Source organism: Armigeres subalbatus, chromosome 1 (genome assembly GCF_024139115.2).
Source record: "Armigeres subalbatus isolate Guangzhou_Male chromosome 1, GZ_Asu_2, whole genome shotgun sequence".
NCBI classification, from domain to species: domain Eukaryota; kingdom Metazoa; phylum Arthropoda; class Insecta; order Diptera; family Culicidae; genus Armigeres; species Armigeres subalbatus.
The window spans coordinates 478,602-496,792 of record NC_085139.1 but is presented as its reverse complement, the minus strand read 5'-3'; the positions used below and the strand labels follow the sequence as shown (position 1 = coordinate 496,792).

At 36.0% G+C, this 18,191-nt stretch overlaps 1 protein-coding gene across 1 annotated transcript in view; it reads left to right on the top strand.

Annotated features, from left to right (window-relative positions):
- Positions 1–2,518: 2,518 nt before the first annotated feature.
- Positions 2,519–18,191, top strand: part of LOC134219450 (homeotic protein Sex combs reduced) — a 61,601-nt gene continuing 45,928 nt past the window's right edge. The window contains exon 1 of the mRNA XM_062698184.1: positions 2,519–3,042. The gene's annotated coding sequence lies outside the window, so the exon portion shown is untranslated. The remainder of the gene's footprint in view (positions 3,043–18,191) is intronic.

Sequence of the window (18,191 nt, the reverse complement as noted above, 5' to 3'; positions counted from 1 at the left end):
TCGCAATTCGGGACCGATTTGCGATTTGCACGTGACTTATTTTGTAAACAAACTTTGGAAAGCGAATTCCTGCTAAAGCAAACATTTCTTGAGAGAACCACGTTATGTATTCGAAAAAATAAGCTTTCCTTTATCATATAAGAGAATTAGATTAGTTTTGAAGAAAAACGCTTGCATTCTACAGAATCCATTAAACATCGTTTGTTAACAAAATAAGTTAGGCCCAAATCGCAAACCTGTCTCAAATTATGGGTATAGCAGGATTCAAGGCCAGAACCAATACAGCTGTAGCCAGCAATACATTTATTTTATTTTAATTTTTATTTTTTACTAGTCGACCCGGCAGACGTTGTCCTGCATAGTAGGCGAAAATGCGCGTTGTGAACTGCCTATGGGAGGTTTGCATACAAATCTAAATTCTAGTTTTTCACGATTTACTCTACCTTATTCGTGATTTTCGCATGAGGAAATATCATATAAACCCGTCGGAAACGATAACGAACATATCTGCTGAAGATATGAAGAAAATTCATCCAGCCGTTTTCGAGTTATGCGGATACGAACACAGACCATTTCATTTTTATTATATAGAAGATTAAGTCTATGATGCCCAGTTATTCACTATTGAATTAAAGTACACATCGAGATGCATTTATGTATACATTTTTTTCTTTATTTATGTGTTTTTTTTAATTCTAGGTCCATTTATGAGAGCAATCACATGCTACATTGGATATTTGAATTGAAAAATCTATTCTTTATTACCAAACAAGGATGAGCACATACAGCTAGTATGTGTATACATATCCGAATATTGGAATATGCCAAATTAGTTTGCTTGTTTTTTTTTATCTTTATTCATTCATTATATCAATTTTTTATTGTATGTAAAATAAGATAAGATAAAATAAGAAAATTGTCAGTTTGCTCTTCTGAGTTCCACTTTCCAGAATTAATTTTCAACATAATCATGTTATCAATGATGAAGTGGCAATTTAATCATCCAAAATCAAAGTAAGTATACTATCCACAATCGCATATTTGTCCTATATGAATAGAAAATCCATCTGATATGCGACCATAGACAGCAAATAAATAATAATTTTACTCATTGTATACCTATCGGCATGTGAATAAAATTACTACATTTTAAGTGTGAGAGAATTTTGGTAAAGATTTGCATGAATTATGCAAATGAAGACTATACTGCCGCTAACCACAAGTCGAGCACATCTGTATATGGAGGCCCATATACAGATGTGCTCGACTTGCGGTTAGCGGCAGTATATATTAAGCCATTTACTGCATATAATATACAATCAATCGTTACGCAACGCATTATCATTTTGTTGACAAAACAACTCTTAAGAATGATATGTTCAGTTAAAGTTAAAACCATTTTGCAACAAGAAGTTCGGCATTATTTAGGAATCTATATGTATATATATATTAGTTAAGTAGTATTCGATAGCAAAAATCCTTTGATTTCAGCTAAACAACTTCTACTGGATCTTTTCTATGTCTTGATCACCGACTATGATAAATCATTTGAAAAAAATACCATTGCAATTATATTGAAAACCTACACCGGAAGTAGAGCATTAGCCATTGAACAGCAACCTTTTTATTTCAAACTACAAAATATTTCAAAACACACTGTTTTATGCGATAAAACAACTGTAGTTCCATATCACTTCCGACTTTTATTTCGCCAGATACATGACTTGAACAATCAAAGGCGTAAACACCTCATTGAATTTTATTACTCTTGCGGTAAGCGCTTTCATCGATTCTCACAGCTCCACGAAGTTTCACCATCAGCAATCATCCAGGATAGCACACGACTAATCATATTATGATGTAGATTACAGTCTTTGAAACAATTTATGTCATCAATGCTATCCATAAGAAAATTTATGCTTCGGTTACAGGTTGTAAACAAGACATGCTACGAACACATGCCGGTACCGGTGGCAGAATCGATGAAGCGCGTTGTACTGACATCTCTTTTTCGCTCATACATTCAAAGCCGAAGGGGCGTGTTCCTACGTTTATATGTTTTCTCTTTTTGGCATTGTCTCTTTTTCCATCATTGAGAGCATACGCAGTCACCAACACTTTGGTAAATTTATCATGAATGAAATGTACAAGGAACTATAATCGACGAAAAGAAGATTTGGGAAAGCCTTAGACCCTTCAATGAATTTATGGAGAGCCACTCGGTTTAATGGTAACCAATCATTTGGAAAGTAAACTTGGGAGAAAAAGATAGACATACCACAGCGGTTTTCTGTGGTTATCACGTGCACAGGTTTCAAGTCTTTCCCGAATGTTTACCATGCAATCGTTGATATTTGTGGCTTTCTGCTAAAATCGACGAACGATTCGACTTTGCTTGTATGCACGAGCACCTTGTTCGATAGGCGAGCATATGATTGTGTGTACAAAATTCGACATCACCCAACAGTGGAAGGCATGCTTGGTGCGCACACAAACGACACTCGATAGTCGTTGAGAGTAGTGATATTTTTCGTCCACATGCTATCGAATCAAATAGCGAATTCCGTAAAGTAGTTAGTCATACTCAAACATTGGCGCTTAAAACACGTATATTTTTTCCGCGAATCGACTTCGAGAGAACAAGTGATTTTGGTGATTTCGGATTCGATTATTTTCATTGGTACCGTGATTTGAAACTAATTCAATGTGATAAATCTTCAATATTTCCCATCATTGCAAGGAGAAATACCAATGGCGAAATAGTGAAGACAATCGTACTAAAATGTGTCATACTAAGTGAAATACAATTGATACGAGAAGGTCGTAATTCAGTGCAGTGAATAATCGAATTAAACTGCTACACGCCAGATTATGGAGTATGTAATACCGACGCAGAAGCTTATGTGATGTGAATGAACCAGGACGAGAGCGTACATCAGAATAAACTTCGCTGAAAATAGAAGGATACGAAGTGTTGAATTGTGCAACGGATAGAGACCACTGGTGGAATCAATCTCCGAGAAACGAATTCATTATTTTAGAGTGAGTGTTGCATCTAATACAACTTGTGATCTATATAATTGGGACAATTAAATGTTCTCGTGATTCTAATCTTTTGAAAAATATTCATACCGGATAATATTTCCTATATAGGAAGCAATCTGTATAGTAAGTTCGAATAATATCAATTCATCAAAGAAACTTGATCCTGTAGATGGAATCACTAATGCAAGGCGGCAGGTTCAATAACAACATCTGACAATAATCTTCTCGATTGGGAAATATATTCAACTTTTTGTGCCCATCGTATCACGTTTGGTGCTTGTTGTTATACCGCTATCTTCTGCTATATTAAAAACTATTGATATTGTCACAACGCTAAGGTAAGTACATTCCTATACCGAACAGACTACACAGTGAATTGGAAAATCAGTCCCAAAAGTACAATCAAACAACTACAACTTACAACTAGTGTAACTCAACTGTTTAGTAGGTATTGTGCATAAGTATATATTATCAGTACTTTTTCTTAAAGAACACTGATAGTGTAAAAACAAAAAATACTATGTCAAACTTGGAAGGTTACCCTATCGAATGAAACATGTTGCATTCGAATCGATCAAGTCCACAAGTAGTTACCACAAACAATTATTCAATTCGGCCCTGTTTTTTTATTTGTATCAAATAGATATTGTCGTTTAATGAATCGTAGAAACAAACAGAAGCAGACCCATCAACTCTTATTACAAATAAGTTGCCTGATGTTCCCTCCTTAATCTAGTTTTGAATATATTCCATATTAATGCAATTTGATTATTGGTGTATCCTGACACCACTGCATCGTAGCCCATCCATAGGCGTAACTAGAGTCCCAGTGTAGGGGGGGGGAGGTGTCATGGCCAGCTGGTGGTGAACATTTTTTATGGCGATGTAGAGCACTGCACATATGTGCTGTCAAGAGTTCTTTATGCCTTTGCTGTTCATTTGTCTTGTGGGTCATATCACTCATTATGCGGAAAATTAAATTGATTCCTAGTAATGGTGTGATTGAACCAACACGTGTCTCATTTTCATATATGTTGTGCTAATTATAGAGAATTGCGTGGTGTTGACTGAGGATTCTTAATCGCGATGTCCTTTAATCGTATCTGGTTTGAGTGTATTTCATTGTATTTTTACGATTTATGCACAAGATTTTTTAGATCAGCTTAAATACAGTTTTTAAATTTCTTTTTTATGTTTGTCGAAAACGTTTAAATAAAAAAAAACCATACTTTCTTCCTAATTTCATGATAAGTGTATGACATTCCAATTTCATAGAACACTGTAAAGGTGGCGAGGACCGCATTTAATTATGTAAAGTCTAACGGGGAAAGGAGGAGTCTATTATTTTCTCAGGCTCCATATAAATTAAAAGCATAATTTGAATTAAAATCATCTTACATGGTGAGACGGGGAGTTGCAAAGCCCAGGAAAATCCCTCACGAATATGACTTGTTGATATTGTGGAGTACATAATAAAAAAAATAATGTAATCTCTATTACTGAGAGAGTTCGATGGGTATTGTAATCCTAATATTTTCATACTTGGGAGTTGCGGCTCCGCAAAGTGTCATGCATGACTGAGCATACCAAACAAATGTTAAAAATATGCTCATTTTTGCACTAACTTTTGAGATTCTGTGAGTTATTTTTGTCTTGTAATAGTGTTATTGAAATTTGAAATGAAGGACGCATGAAAATCAGGGTTTTTAATGAGATTTTGTGAATAAACTTCATGCTGTACTTCTAGTGTAAATTCGAAGAACGCCCTGGCGAAAATCAAACCTTCTCCCTTCGAGTAGTGTGCATCTATGCCTAAGACGTACTCCATAATGCGTACTACTAGTGAATCAGTTGCAACATCCAGTAAGAAGAGAATATACCACCACTGTCGATCGAGTCCATTTCGGTGTTCAACATTTTGTGAAAAATTCTTGTAAGTTTTCGTCAGAGTTTAAAACTTCCGACTATTTTTTTTTTAATAAGAGTGATTTTTTAATATTTTATAAGCTTGTCATTGAACATTCAACTGAACATATATATTCAGATCTATGTTCTTCGATCTCAACAGTAATACTGGAACAGGCACATCTGTTAAGCTACTAGAGGCCGAGTTTTGTTGAACAGCGAAAACGACTTATGAACACATTCTACTTAGACCTTTATATGGATTTGATCAACTGTTTTGCGGCATACTTGAATAATATTTAATTGTTTTTTGCAAAGATTTACAAAAGAATTTTCGTTTGAACTCTCATTGGCCAGATTTAGAAGCATACAAGAATGGGGTCCAATATTTTTTTATTATTTTTTTTTATTTTCATAGAAACAGTTCCAAGCCTATCTCGGGAAATTCGCTAAGGATTTTTCGGTTATATAATTAAAAGGATGTAACAGATTTTGTTTTTATCTTTATTTTTGATTGAGTAAAAATTATGAAAATTTGAGCAAAACTAGTTTAATGTGTATTATTTGTACAATCATACCGACAATATGAATGCATCCCATTGTAGCCCGTTAATACCGACTTTGAGAAAATACCAGGGCCGGAATGTTTTGTTGTTGATTTCAACTCGAAGTCGTTGCCAAAAAAAAAATGCGCTTCTATCGCTACTGATGGAACTATACATTGTGGAATACATAAGCAAAGGTATCTTCGAAAGCCACTCTTGCCATTTCTGAAAAATCATAGGGTTTCTTGTCCATTTTGAGCTGACCTTTACTCATATCACAATCTTAGGAAAATGTTGCAGTGGCACGAGGCCAATAATATGCTTCTAGTTCCAAAACACATGAATCTTCCGAATTCACCAAAACTTTAGCAGATTGGAAAACTTTGGGCTATCATGGAGACTGGATTTTGTAAGAATCTTAAAATAATCAATAATTAATAATCAAAATAATCAATAATTTTTTACCCTATGGTCGAAACTCAGGTGTGGTAAAATTCAAGTTATATCTGAGATCTGGTCAAATTTTCAGCAAAATTGGTTCACACGCAATCGAGATCTAGATCTCCAAAGTTGACCATTTTGTATGAAAAACGGCTAGTGGGCTTTTTATTATGCCGGTCACTGTATGTCTGTTTTCACTGGAAAGTGACCAAACATATGGAGTAAGCTGTTGGGCAAAACTCAATGGAAAGAGTCAAAATAGAGATATCTACCTTTCTTTTCGGAATCGGACAATGAATAAATGAATCATGCCAATTATATAATAAGGTATTGATTGTTTTTTTTTCCACTTATTGCTAAAAAAAATTTTGGTGAACATTTTTGTATGTACCATTTTCATTGTATGTAACTTTTCACATTTTTTTATTTGTTTATTCAGACCAAGGATGTTATCGATCATTTAGTATTTTGCGTTCGATCATTTAGTAGTTTGTGAATAACTCATTCCAGAAGCTGAATTTCAAAATGTGTTGAATGGTGGACCCCTACTGCGAAAGTTTTTCTACAACTCTGCCAAATAGTTCGTTGTTTGAAATCTACTAGTAACCCGAGCAAAGTCTGAAAACATAATGAGAGCATGTAGAAAACATATTTTGATTTTGACAGCAAATTGAAATCATAATTTGTTTTCAAATATAAATCATCATGATTGATTACATATTTTGATCTCATTTTGCTGTAGATTTCTGAATTGTATAATCTGACATCTAACTGAGTACTTATTTTGTTATCGAAACCAATATCAAAATAAGTTTTCGATTTGCTCTCATCGATAGCAGGAATAGTTTTCGATTTCATGTCACAATAAGATTTTTCTGCTATACATTTTGTTATTTTGACCATTAAAACGACCAAAAAAATATCAAATTAAGTAATCATATTCGGCGATTCCACAACAATCAAAACTGTGTTGAACTTAATCCTAGAATTAAAAAAAACACATTAACAAAGCAAAAAAAAAAAAAAGAAAAACATCAAAACAAGTTATCGATTTGCTCTCAAGCTTTGCTCGGGAGCCGAGTTATAGCTATAGTATCAGTAACTTAGACTAAATAAATAACAAAACTCCAATCATTTAGTTTAAGCTACTGCAACTAGCGCAATAACTCCGTTATTAGTGGAATTCTAACAACAATCCATTAGGCAGAGTTGTAGTGAAACCTTCGCACTAGAAGTCCACCATACGACACATTTTGAAATTCAGATTCTGTAATGAGTTATTCACAAACTACTAAATGATCAAACGCAAATTACTAAATGATCGATAACAGCCTTGATTCAGACTAAGGCCGAAGTGAGCTGTGCAGTACATAAGTCTTCTCCATTCGGCTCGGCCCATGGCAACACGTGTCCAACCACGCAGTCTACGGAGGATCCGCAAGTCATCTTCAACCTGATCGATCCACCTTGCCTGCTGCGCACCTCGCCTTCTTGTGCCGATCGGATCGTTTTCGAGAACCATTTTCACCGGGTTACTGTCCGACATTCTGGCTACGTGCCCGGCCCACCACAGTCGTCCGATTTTCGCGGTGTGAACGATGAATGGTTTTCTCAGCAGCTCATTCAACTCGTGGTTCATTCACCTCCTCCACGTACCGTCCGCCATCTGCACCCCACCGTAGATGGTACGCAGCACTTTCTTTAGAAAACTCCAAGTGTGCGTTGGTCCTCCACGAGTATCGTCCAGGTCTCGTGTCCGTAGAGTTTGGTACGGCGACGACCTCTATTCGATCGGAGCGTCTTGCGGAGTCCAAAGTACGTACGATTTTCAGCCACTATGCGTCTCCGAATTTCTCTGCTGGTATCATTTTCGGCAGTCATCAGTGAGCCCAAGTACACGAATTCTACTACTACCTCGATTTGGTCACCATCGATGCAAACTCGCGGTGCGTGTCTCACATTGTCTTCTCTTGAACCTCTTCCTATCTACTTCGTCTTCGACGTGTTGATGACTAGTCCGAACCGCTTAGCTTCCCTCTTCAGTTTTATGTAGGCTTCCTCCATCTTCTCAAAGTTACGTGCCATATGTCATCTCTGTCTATGACTTATTGAAAGTTGTACCAATTTGAGAATATACATTGTAGGCGGCATTCAGCAATGTGATTGCGCGGTAGTTTCTACAATCCAGCTTATCGCCCTTTTTGTAGATAGGACACACGACACCTCCCATCCACTCCTGCCGCAAAGCATCCTCCTTTTTTTTATTCTTTATTAGGGAAAAAAACATCCTCCTCCCAAATCTTAGTAATGATTCAGTGCAGCACTCTAGCCAGTGCCTCACCACCGTATGTAAACAGCTCTCTGGGTAGTTGGTCAACCCAAGGGGATTTGTTGTTTTCCAGGCGACCGATCTCCTCCAGGATTTCCTGGAAATCCGTAGTCGGAAGACGTATGTCCTGCACGCGTGCTCCCAGGTTCATTACCATACCGCCACCGTTGTCTGTCACATCGCCATTCAGGTGTTCTTCAAAGTGCTGCTGCCACCACCTTTGGATCATCTCACGACGTTCGTAATAAAGTTCCCGTTTATGTCGTTACACATATCAGGCTGTGGCACCTGGCCCTTACGCGAACAGTTCAACTTCTCATAGAACTTTCGTGTGTTATTAGCGTGGTACAGTTGCTCTGTCTCTTCACGGTCTCGATCTTGCTACTGGAGCTTTTTCCTCTGGGAAATCGACTTATATCTGTTCCGCGCCCGTTTATATCGTGCCTCGTTCGCTCTTGTGCGGTGTTGCAGCAACCTCACCCATGCTGCATTCTTCGCCCTCATACCAGCCGTTTTTTTTTATCCTGGGACACCGTGCCAAGTGCAGCGGTTGCAGTCCTACCAATGGCGGATCGAATATCTCTTCAACCATCTTCAAGATAAGCTGCGCCTAGCTGCTCTTCCGTTGAAAGTACATTTTCACATATGGGTTGTAAAAATCTTACTGGATTTTGGCAGGGGAGCATCTAGTTCTACGTCATAAACGTAGGATGTGAATTTTCAAATACATGAATTTCGTGAAACCGTGCTGCATTTTTTTCGAGTTGGGCAGCACATTGGGAAACACTATGCGTTTTGTATTGTATTAAAATTTCTCGTCCAGTCAAATTCGACACAAATTGGCAGGGATATGAAAAACAGTGTGTTATTGGAGCCCCACAAAAGACCTGGCTCTGACATTCATATCCTGAATTTATGCTATGAAGGTTTTATACACAGATCTAGATGATCCCTAACCAGAACTTTTTTCTGACAGTCTGATGGTTTTGACTTTTTGACTTTTTAACCAATGAATTATTGGCAGTGACTGGTTTTCTACCCGCCGCAGCCAGCATCCAGGCGCTATCATATATGCGCAAATAGCCAGCATGAGTTGACCCAATATATCTTTTTATCAAATTGGAGTTGACCGCCAAAAATTTGTATGGCGAAAAACATCTAACGCGGGTTTTCTCAAAGTTAGGAACATTTCATGAAAAACTATTTGGTACCGGTTATGTAGGAAGAAGTCCGCTACTACGCCTACCAAATATTTTTTTGATGAAGGTGCTTAATTTTGAGAAATTGAACCTTAGATGCTTGTCGTCATAGTAATTTCAGAAAGTTAACTCCTAATGTGCCGCTGTAAGCACGCTCAAAGCGGGCAATTCATTGTCGCTTCATACAGTTTAAGAATTCGAATCATTCCATAATATAATCGTTGTATGTATTGAAATCTCACAACTTGAATAATATAATAACAATATAAGCAATCCACTCACTTGTAACATGTAATCTTTTGGTACCCCAAGTACGAAGGTCCCAGGTCAAACTACGGAATCTCCGGAGACGAATGCGCTTCTCTGATACCCCCAGGGTTGTTAGTCCCATACCCAATGACCAAGCACCACATGGTCAACTGGGATGGATCTCTGCCTCTCCAATTTTTCGCTGCCCGCTCCGCTTCATTCAATAGTTTCCTCGTCCAGTACGGACTTGAAGTTTTTCATGATGTGTAATCATCATTTCAGAAATAAATTATGCTATCGAATGTATTTCAAGTGATAAATTATCCTTTGAGCACCTGAATCGCAGTCTAATTCCACCACCGGTCTTCAGCTTTGGAAGATCTGAAATTCTATTAAACTTTAGCCGACCGAACCACTAGGTTTAAGCATTGCACTGCCCATGATCGCATAAATGTAACATTTGCATTTTTACTGATTTTGAAAATCGTTTGTTAATCCTCCCCACAAAATTATTTCCAGCGTACCACAGATAAGCAAGGCAGTAAAGCCTATTTGACTGTTGTGGGATTAGATGCAGTAAATTGAGCTTTCTGAACGATTCACAGACTTCTTACAAAATGAACAAAAATGCGAGTGTTACAAATATGCGATCATGGGCAGTGCAATCGAACGGACCAATGCGGTCTTACACTAAAATTCCAGAAAACATTGCGAATATTGTTAAAATTTCCTATATTGCCAACTCAGCGAATGCCGAGAGAGAAAGGATTTCAATTTTACTTAATTGTTATGTCGTCTAGTTCATGTCTACCCAGTTTTACTTAGAATGAAATTTTAAATTATTTTAGATTGTTAGTCCAAAAATCTTTCATGGACAACTTCTTTTTTTAATTTATAGTTGTTCTGCACAGTTAAAAATTCTGAAAATTACACGCTATGGAAATATTTGAACGCATATTTTTGTGTTCATTAGCCTTTTATTTTACATCCAACTTTCTCTTGTACACAATATTGAATAAAAGCTCCATAGTAACGACGACCTGTAATATTAAAAAGTGATGGAAAAATGAGTCGAATCGAACGGAGCCTTTTTGTTACATCATATATGCTGTAACATTTTTATACTGTGTGCAGTGTTTAAAATTCTATAAGTTGCACGTTATGGAAATATTTTAATCCATATTTTCATGTTTAATAGCCTGTTATTTTACATCCAACATTTTCTAGTACGAAATATTGAATACAAGCTTCATATCAATAACAATCTCTAATTTTAGAAAAATATATAAAAATGAGTCGAATCAAACGGAGCCTTTTTGTTACATCAAATATATATTTTTATACTGTGTACAGAAAAAAATTAAAAATAAACGGCTTTTAATACGATAACTAATGTAAAAATAAAAATTATTTAATATAAATCCAAAAATCATGTAAATTTATATCCATTTAATTAAAATTTCAATTAAATTTGCATGAGTTTTACATGATCGTGTGATTTTAAATTAAATTAGTTTTAAAAATACAGTACGTTCGTTTAACTTTACGTTTATTTTCATGCTTCTAATATGTGCATCAAATAAACGTAAATTGGCATAGTGGCTGGCATAATGGCTGGCTTGGAGATAATGTTAGGCCTGGATGCAACGTTGGCTCATCACTTAAATTAATCAATAATTCAACAATAATACATTGTTTTGTAGAGAGATATTTACCAATGCTTACGCAAGATTCATATACTTCTTCAACTGATAAACTCAATAAACCTGCGTGAAAATTTGCTTTGACTCGGTTTGTTAGCAACCACTTAAGTAGGCAGGCAGTGCAAGAGATTTTTCTTTTGCCCAATAATGTAGTTTTTGAAATGGACTTACCTATTTTCGCACATTAGATGAACAGATAACAATTACACTATTTTAGCATTCATGTTAAATTCACTATTTTCATCAGTATAGTGACACAACCAAGACTTTTATAAACAATATTAGAACACTCGTTTGCCAAAATATGGCTGACGATTTTCACTTGAAGCAGCACATTATAATTGGCTACCTTAAGGCTTTTTCAAACGATTTACAGTGAATAGGGTAAAAGACCCAATGGTGGAGGAGCTAAGCACGTTCCACCACTATTTCTTGCTTTCCACCAAGTCTATACTTAATTGCACTTACCTCAAGAGTATATAAAAAGGTTGTTAAACATATTTCATCCAAAAAGTGTTGTAATTGCAGCAGAATCCATTATTGCCACCTAAAATACTACCTCCAGTTATTGGTGCAGTGTTCCAATAGTTACGTATTTTTTTAATTCGTGTTCTTATAGTTGCGAATCCCATTGTTTTCATATGGGACTCGCAACTATGGGAACACTACCGCAACAATTGGTGCAAAGCCGAGAAAAAGATAAGGTATTTAATGATACTTACCTATTTTGAGGAAAATCCAAACCTGTTTTCTTTTATTTCGTCTACTGACATGTCAACAAATTGATGGACTACATGGGTTGCTGCGTTCAGTTCGTAGATTTTATAAAAACAACACTACCGCAACTATAGGAACACCCACGACTATCGGATCTTTCACCCTAATGCATCAATATTTCATGGGCTGAAAAAGCATCCAACACCAGAGCCGAGATTAGGAAAATTGGCCGAACATAAAGTCCACTTCGCACGAAACTTTTGATGGATTAAATAATAGATTGTGAACAATATTGTTGTTTTTGACTACTTAGCGTAATAACCAAAAGTAAGAAAGTCGTTTGGAGGCATAATTTCGGTTAGATCTTCAAAATATGAATATTTAAATCGATACATGTGCTCAACCACAGCATAATAGGCTAAGGTTTGAGCCGTATACATTCGGTTCTTTTTTTTTTGCGCAATTGGGTTTTAGTCGATTATGACCTTTAGCGTCTGTAAAACTATGAGTTCACCCCACGAAAAAAATCACAAAAAATCAAATAAAATTCAGGTGGTATTTCAAAAGCTGTGAAAGTTCAGGTTAACCGAGAATTTGAGAAATACCAACCGTGTAAAAAAAATATTGGGTGTACCCACCATCCTAGACCGGACTGGAAAGCATCCTAGACCGGACTCACCATCTCCGGATTGGCAATCATACCCCTTTACTCGCGAGGCTGACTAGATACCCCAGCCGGCTAGTTATTGGCTCTTTTTTCTTGATTTATTTTCATGGTAGTCCCAAATTTGAAACTTTGGTATGATCCTCCTACCCGATCAACAATGCATAACAAAATTATAACAAGGGGAGTTATTTATTTCAGAAAAAAAATTTGGGGTTGTATACAAGACACGAGCTCGACGTAAACTACGTAAAACCAAATATAGTACACTGAACAAATTATTCCGCTCTATATAGAAGAGAAGGAACTATCCCACCGGCATTACTACCCAGATTTAGCAGCATCTCCCAATCTGTGATGGAGTAGGGACCCCACTGTCTAGCAGCTGGGCCACCCCAGTTCAACAGTTGATAATACCCTAAATACTCTGCGAAAAAACCGACTCCAGTGTGTTACAATATTTATGTTTGATAATATTTACTATTGAAAACTTTGAATCAATGAATCTCGTGAGTTGCGATGCTTCTTTTTCCATAGAACTACATTCCAACTGGAACTTGACCTGCTTTTCAACTATCTATTAGCATTTCTTTAGTTACTATTTAAAAGCTTGCTCTGCCCGGCATTGTATTAGTTTGTATCTTGTGTGGCAAATACAATGGATTCACTATGCCCAGGGTATGGAGAAAGTTTCCCACCCGAAAACATCCTAGATCGGATCGAGAATCGATCTCGCCATCTCCAGATTCTGCGCCTTTATTCGCAAGGCTAACTGCAGACCTCAAGCCGGCATAGACGACAAATGTAATTTAAAGGGAATATTCTTCGCTGCGTGGATGCGTTCTGGGAATCTTTTTTCGGCTAGTTTTTGCTGATTCCTAGGTGTCTGACAGCAACTCACGTGGACCAATAATAATAATTATCAATAAACTGTAAAACTTCTTTGTCGCGTTTACTTCGACATCCTCTATAGGATGACCACCGAATGCCGCTGACAGCCCTGCTTTCACGTTGGCTTTTCTGTAATGAGCCACCGAGACTGACTTAGTGGCGGGTGCTTAGTTTCTGTTCCAGTTTGCATCGGTGATGGTTACAGCGGTACACTATCAGCCAGGGTTTGGCTGAATCATTCTCATGCGATAATTATTGAAATGAATCGCCTGCTTTGAGCGTGCTTACAGCGGCACACTAGGAGTTAACTTTTGGAAATCAGTATGGCGAAAGGCATCTAATGTTTAATATCTCGAAAATAGGCACCTCAATCGAAAAAAAATTTGGTAGGCGTAGTAGCGGATAACTTCCTACATAACTACCATGGTACCAAATAGTTTTTCGTGTAAAGTTCCTTTTGTTTAGAAAACCCGCGTTAGATGTCTTTCACCATACAAACTTCGGGTGGTTAACTCATGCTGGCTATTTTCACATGTACGTTAGCGCCTGGTGTTGACAGCGACGGGTAGGAAACCAGCGACTGTATGTGATTCATTATCATTTGATAACTTTTTAGGTGTGAAAAGTAGGCGAGTTGTCATCGGCGATAATTTTTCAAATTTTAACATTTTAACAAAACATAAAGTTATCATATTAATGTAAACCTAACTAATACGCAATACCAATTTATGTTAAAAACTAGTCGACCCGGCAGACGTTGTCCTGCATAGTAGGCGAAAATGCGCGCTGTGAACTGCCCATGGGAAATTACTATACGTATCTTAATTTTAGTTTTTCACGATTTACTCCATCTTGCCCATGATTTTCGCATAAGGAAATATCATATAAACCCGTCGGAAACGATAACGAATGTTTCTGCTGAAGAAATGAAAAAAATCCATCAAGCCGTTTTCGAGTTATGCGGATACGAACACAGACCATTTCATTTTTATATATAAGATGAAGTACAATCGGACGTTTGACATTGTATTTTTATGTTATGTAGGAAAATAAGTTCAAAACTAGCATTTACCAATGCTTCGAGTCGAGATACAATTATCGATCGATTCTTATTCTTTAGCGAATTTATCAATTGATAATTAGGATATGTGATCGCTTGAGCGTGTTGTTCATCCTCGAGTATTTGAAAATTTTATTTTTATCATACTTTTCAAATGTTTGTCTAAAAATTATATATATAAACAGAGTTCGTAATGCTCTCCCAATCTCAGGGGCACAGGATAAACATCGAAAATAGATTCACTTTGGGCTTGAAAAACGCTTGTCTCACCGAACAGAAAAGTCGAAAACCTGTATATTACATACAGCTACGTAGTTCAACGTCACTTTTGCGTACAACCCGATTGGGCTGCACTTTTGAGTTTTTTTTTCTAATATCGGTCTACAAAAGATGTAGGCAGTTATTTTGTGTAAATATACATAACTAATGTTGTTATAATTTTGATATGAATAACTGGCCGGAGATAAAATTTTATCAAATCATCTGATTATAACATACGTTGTTTTTAATAACAACCATTGTTAGAATTGAGTTTTAATTTTGTTATGCATTGCTCATCGGGTATCTTACCGAAGGAACATGTTTCTTCTAAATGAAAAAGCGGTCATGTAAATAAACGATATTTTTGGAATTCCGCACCAGCTTGTGTGTGTGTGTAGACAATCCAACATAAAAATGTGGAGTTTATATTTAGAACTTATTTGATCCACTTTTTGTTTTCAAATATGCCTTACAAGTTTTTAAGTATTGTTAATTATTTAGAGCTTTTTAGTGAAATGTCTTCTAATCAAAAATACATCTTCTTCTTCTTCTATATACATAAAAATGAATTTATGTCTGTCTGAACCTTATAGACTTCGAAGTACTGAACCGATCGGCGTAAAAATGTGTATGCAGAGGTTTTAGGGGCCGGGGAAGGTTCTTAAGATGGTTCGAGACCCCTCCTTCCTTTGGAAAGGGGGGTTCTCATACAAATGAAACAAAAATTACTGCATAACTCGAAAACTAAGCAAAGCATAAATCAATTTTAGGCGAAACGAAGTTGGTCGGGTCTGCTAGTAAATAAATAAATAAATAAATAATGACCAATTTATTCTTTCATTTCAATGTATTTTAAACCATTAATTTAGAGAGAGGGAAAGTCCTTTTGAGTGATATCCTGTATGACACAATTAAAAATACAATAATTCTCCACAATCACAAATAAAATGTCTACTATCAAATAGATTTTCACACCAATCAATTTGCCAAGCATAAATTGAATGGCTTTTCAATTTGGAATAATATTCGGAAGAGGAAATACGTCTATTGTAAATGATTCCACGAGTAGCATCTATCTAGCCAAATGATCAGCTTTCTCATTTCCATAAATTTGACAATGCACAACAAATAGTTTTGAAAGTTCAACGACGTGTAAAATTACAGCTGATCCGAACAATCGAATTAACATTCGATATTCAATTAAATTGAACTGAATTTTACAAGCAAGCACAGTTTGAATTTATTTTGATTCAAAAGAACAGTAAGATCGATTGAATATTGCATCTATTTGCATGCTCCAAACATGTGCATGAAAATACATTTGGGTCATTCTATACCAAGTGACCGATCCACTTGGTGATGATAATAAACATATGGGAGTTGGAATTTTCGAACATTTTTGAAATTTGAACTGCCCTAATGTACAGTTCCAACCACTAAAATCAGCTTATTTAAATTATTATTAATGTTTAAAAGAAAATTCGACAACATGACTGTTTCATATATAAATTATAAACGTACTTTAATCCTTTTTTGAATTTCAAGATAGTTTACTGCCGTTTAGAATGATTTCAAAATTGATTTCAAAAAACCACTTTTACTGTCAACGTTTTTCGGTTTCTGTTTCCTTTTGTTCCCATTAATAGTGGTACATGTGCAATTTGCTCCAATAAGCTTGAAATTTGTCCTAAACTTCGCTTATCTTTCACTACTATCTTTAGGCACATCAGTCATAACATATTGGTACAGTTTAGTTGCAAAAGATTGCAAATATAAATTTATTAATCGATGTTTTTGGGAAAATGCGTCTCCTGAAAAATACTCAATGTAACATGTAGCACTTTCGATGGCACCGATTCAAATAACTTCTTTTTATGCATTTTAAAAAGAATTCTTCAAACTTACTGAGAAAAATATAGATTTTTAGTAGAAGTGTTGCCAACTCTATTGTTTTTGCGTGTTTAGTATAAAATTGTATTTTTCTGCCAATAAGTATATTTTTATTTGGAAAATAACACCAGCATCGTGTTCTCCAGAGAATTTTGAATAAGTAACACTCGAAACCCCAAGGTACTATGAGCCGTTCTTGAGTTATGGAGTTCTGAATGTTATATGATTCATATGGAACTTACCAATCACATAAGATTTTATTATACATACATAACCTTTACCCTTTTTGCTAGAGTGTTTTTATGAAATTGCCCAGAATTCAAATATATATATTTTTTTAAATAAATTATTGCGCTGTTCACACTAAATCGAACAACACAGTTTGAAAGTGTGACGGTTCCAAACTGTGATCAAAAGTGTGACGGTGTCGAACACAATGGATTTTGACATCGATAAATGTCAGACGAAAGCAAAAGGTGTGAGAACCACGTGCTTTTGTTTTAAAAAATTTCTTCTGACATTTTCGCATTATGCATCTTCTTGCATTTTCTCCTTCTAAATGAGGGCCAAGGTTGCCAGTTGTGCAGTTTTCATGATTGTTTCCTTCAGAAAATAATATTATTCAGTAGGATTCGAAAAAAAGAAGTCGGCCACTGTGGTGCACACGCAATAAAAAAGTGTGATTATCGAAGTGCATCGATAATCCATCTTTTAAGGCAAACTGCAGTATAAAACAAGTAACTTGAGCCTTTGAATAGAAAATAATGTACTTGGCAACGTAGTCACTTTGGAAGGAATAGCTATTCTGTATTGTTGTAAACCGTACTAATAAACTATTACTCACATAGGTACTATATGAATTCACCTGCTATGGAAAGGTTTTTTAAATATTGTAAATCATAATTTAATTTCGAAAGCTCTCGGTTCATATGCCGTTGAGCGTTACGGAGCCGAAATGTTTTTTTATGCTTTTTTATTCTTACAAAAAACGTTAGATTAAGTGAACCGAAAGACTCGTGTTTCAATCTGGATTAGGGAATACAGTATCACAGTAGGAAAGGAAGGAAAAGGAGAATAGTAAATTTATGACGATGATGAAAACATTACTGAAGTTCTTGTTTAATTTCTGTAACGGGACATAGAAATGAAACAAGAACTTCATCAACGGTAAACAAACATTTTCCACACACATATACATACTACCACGGGAATCAAACCCAAACTTCACAGCACGCAAATGTGATTTGACGACAGCTATGAGCTCTCTCTCACTCACCAAGCAATCGAAAATT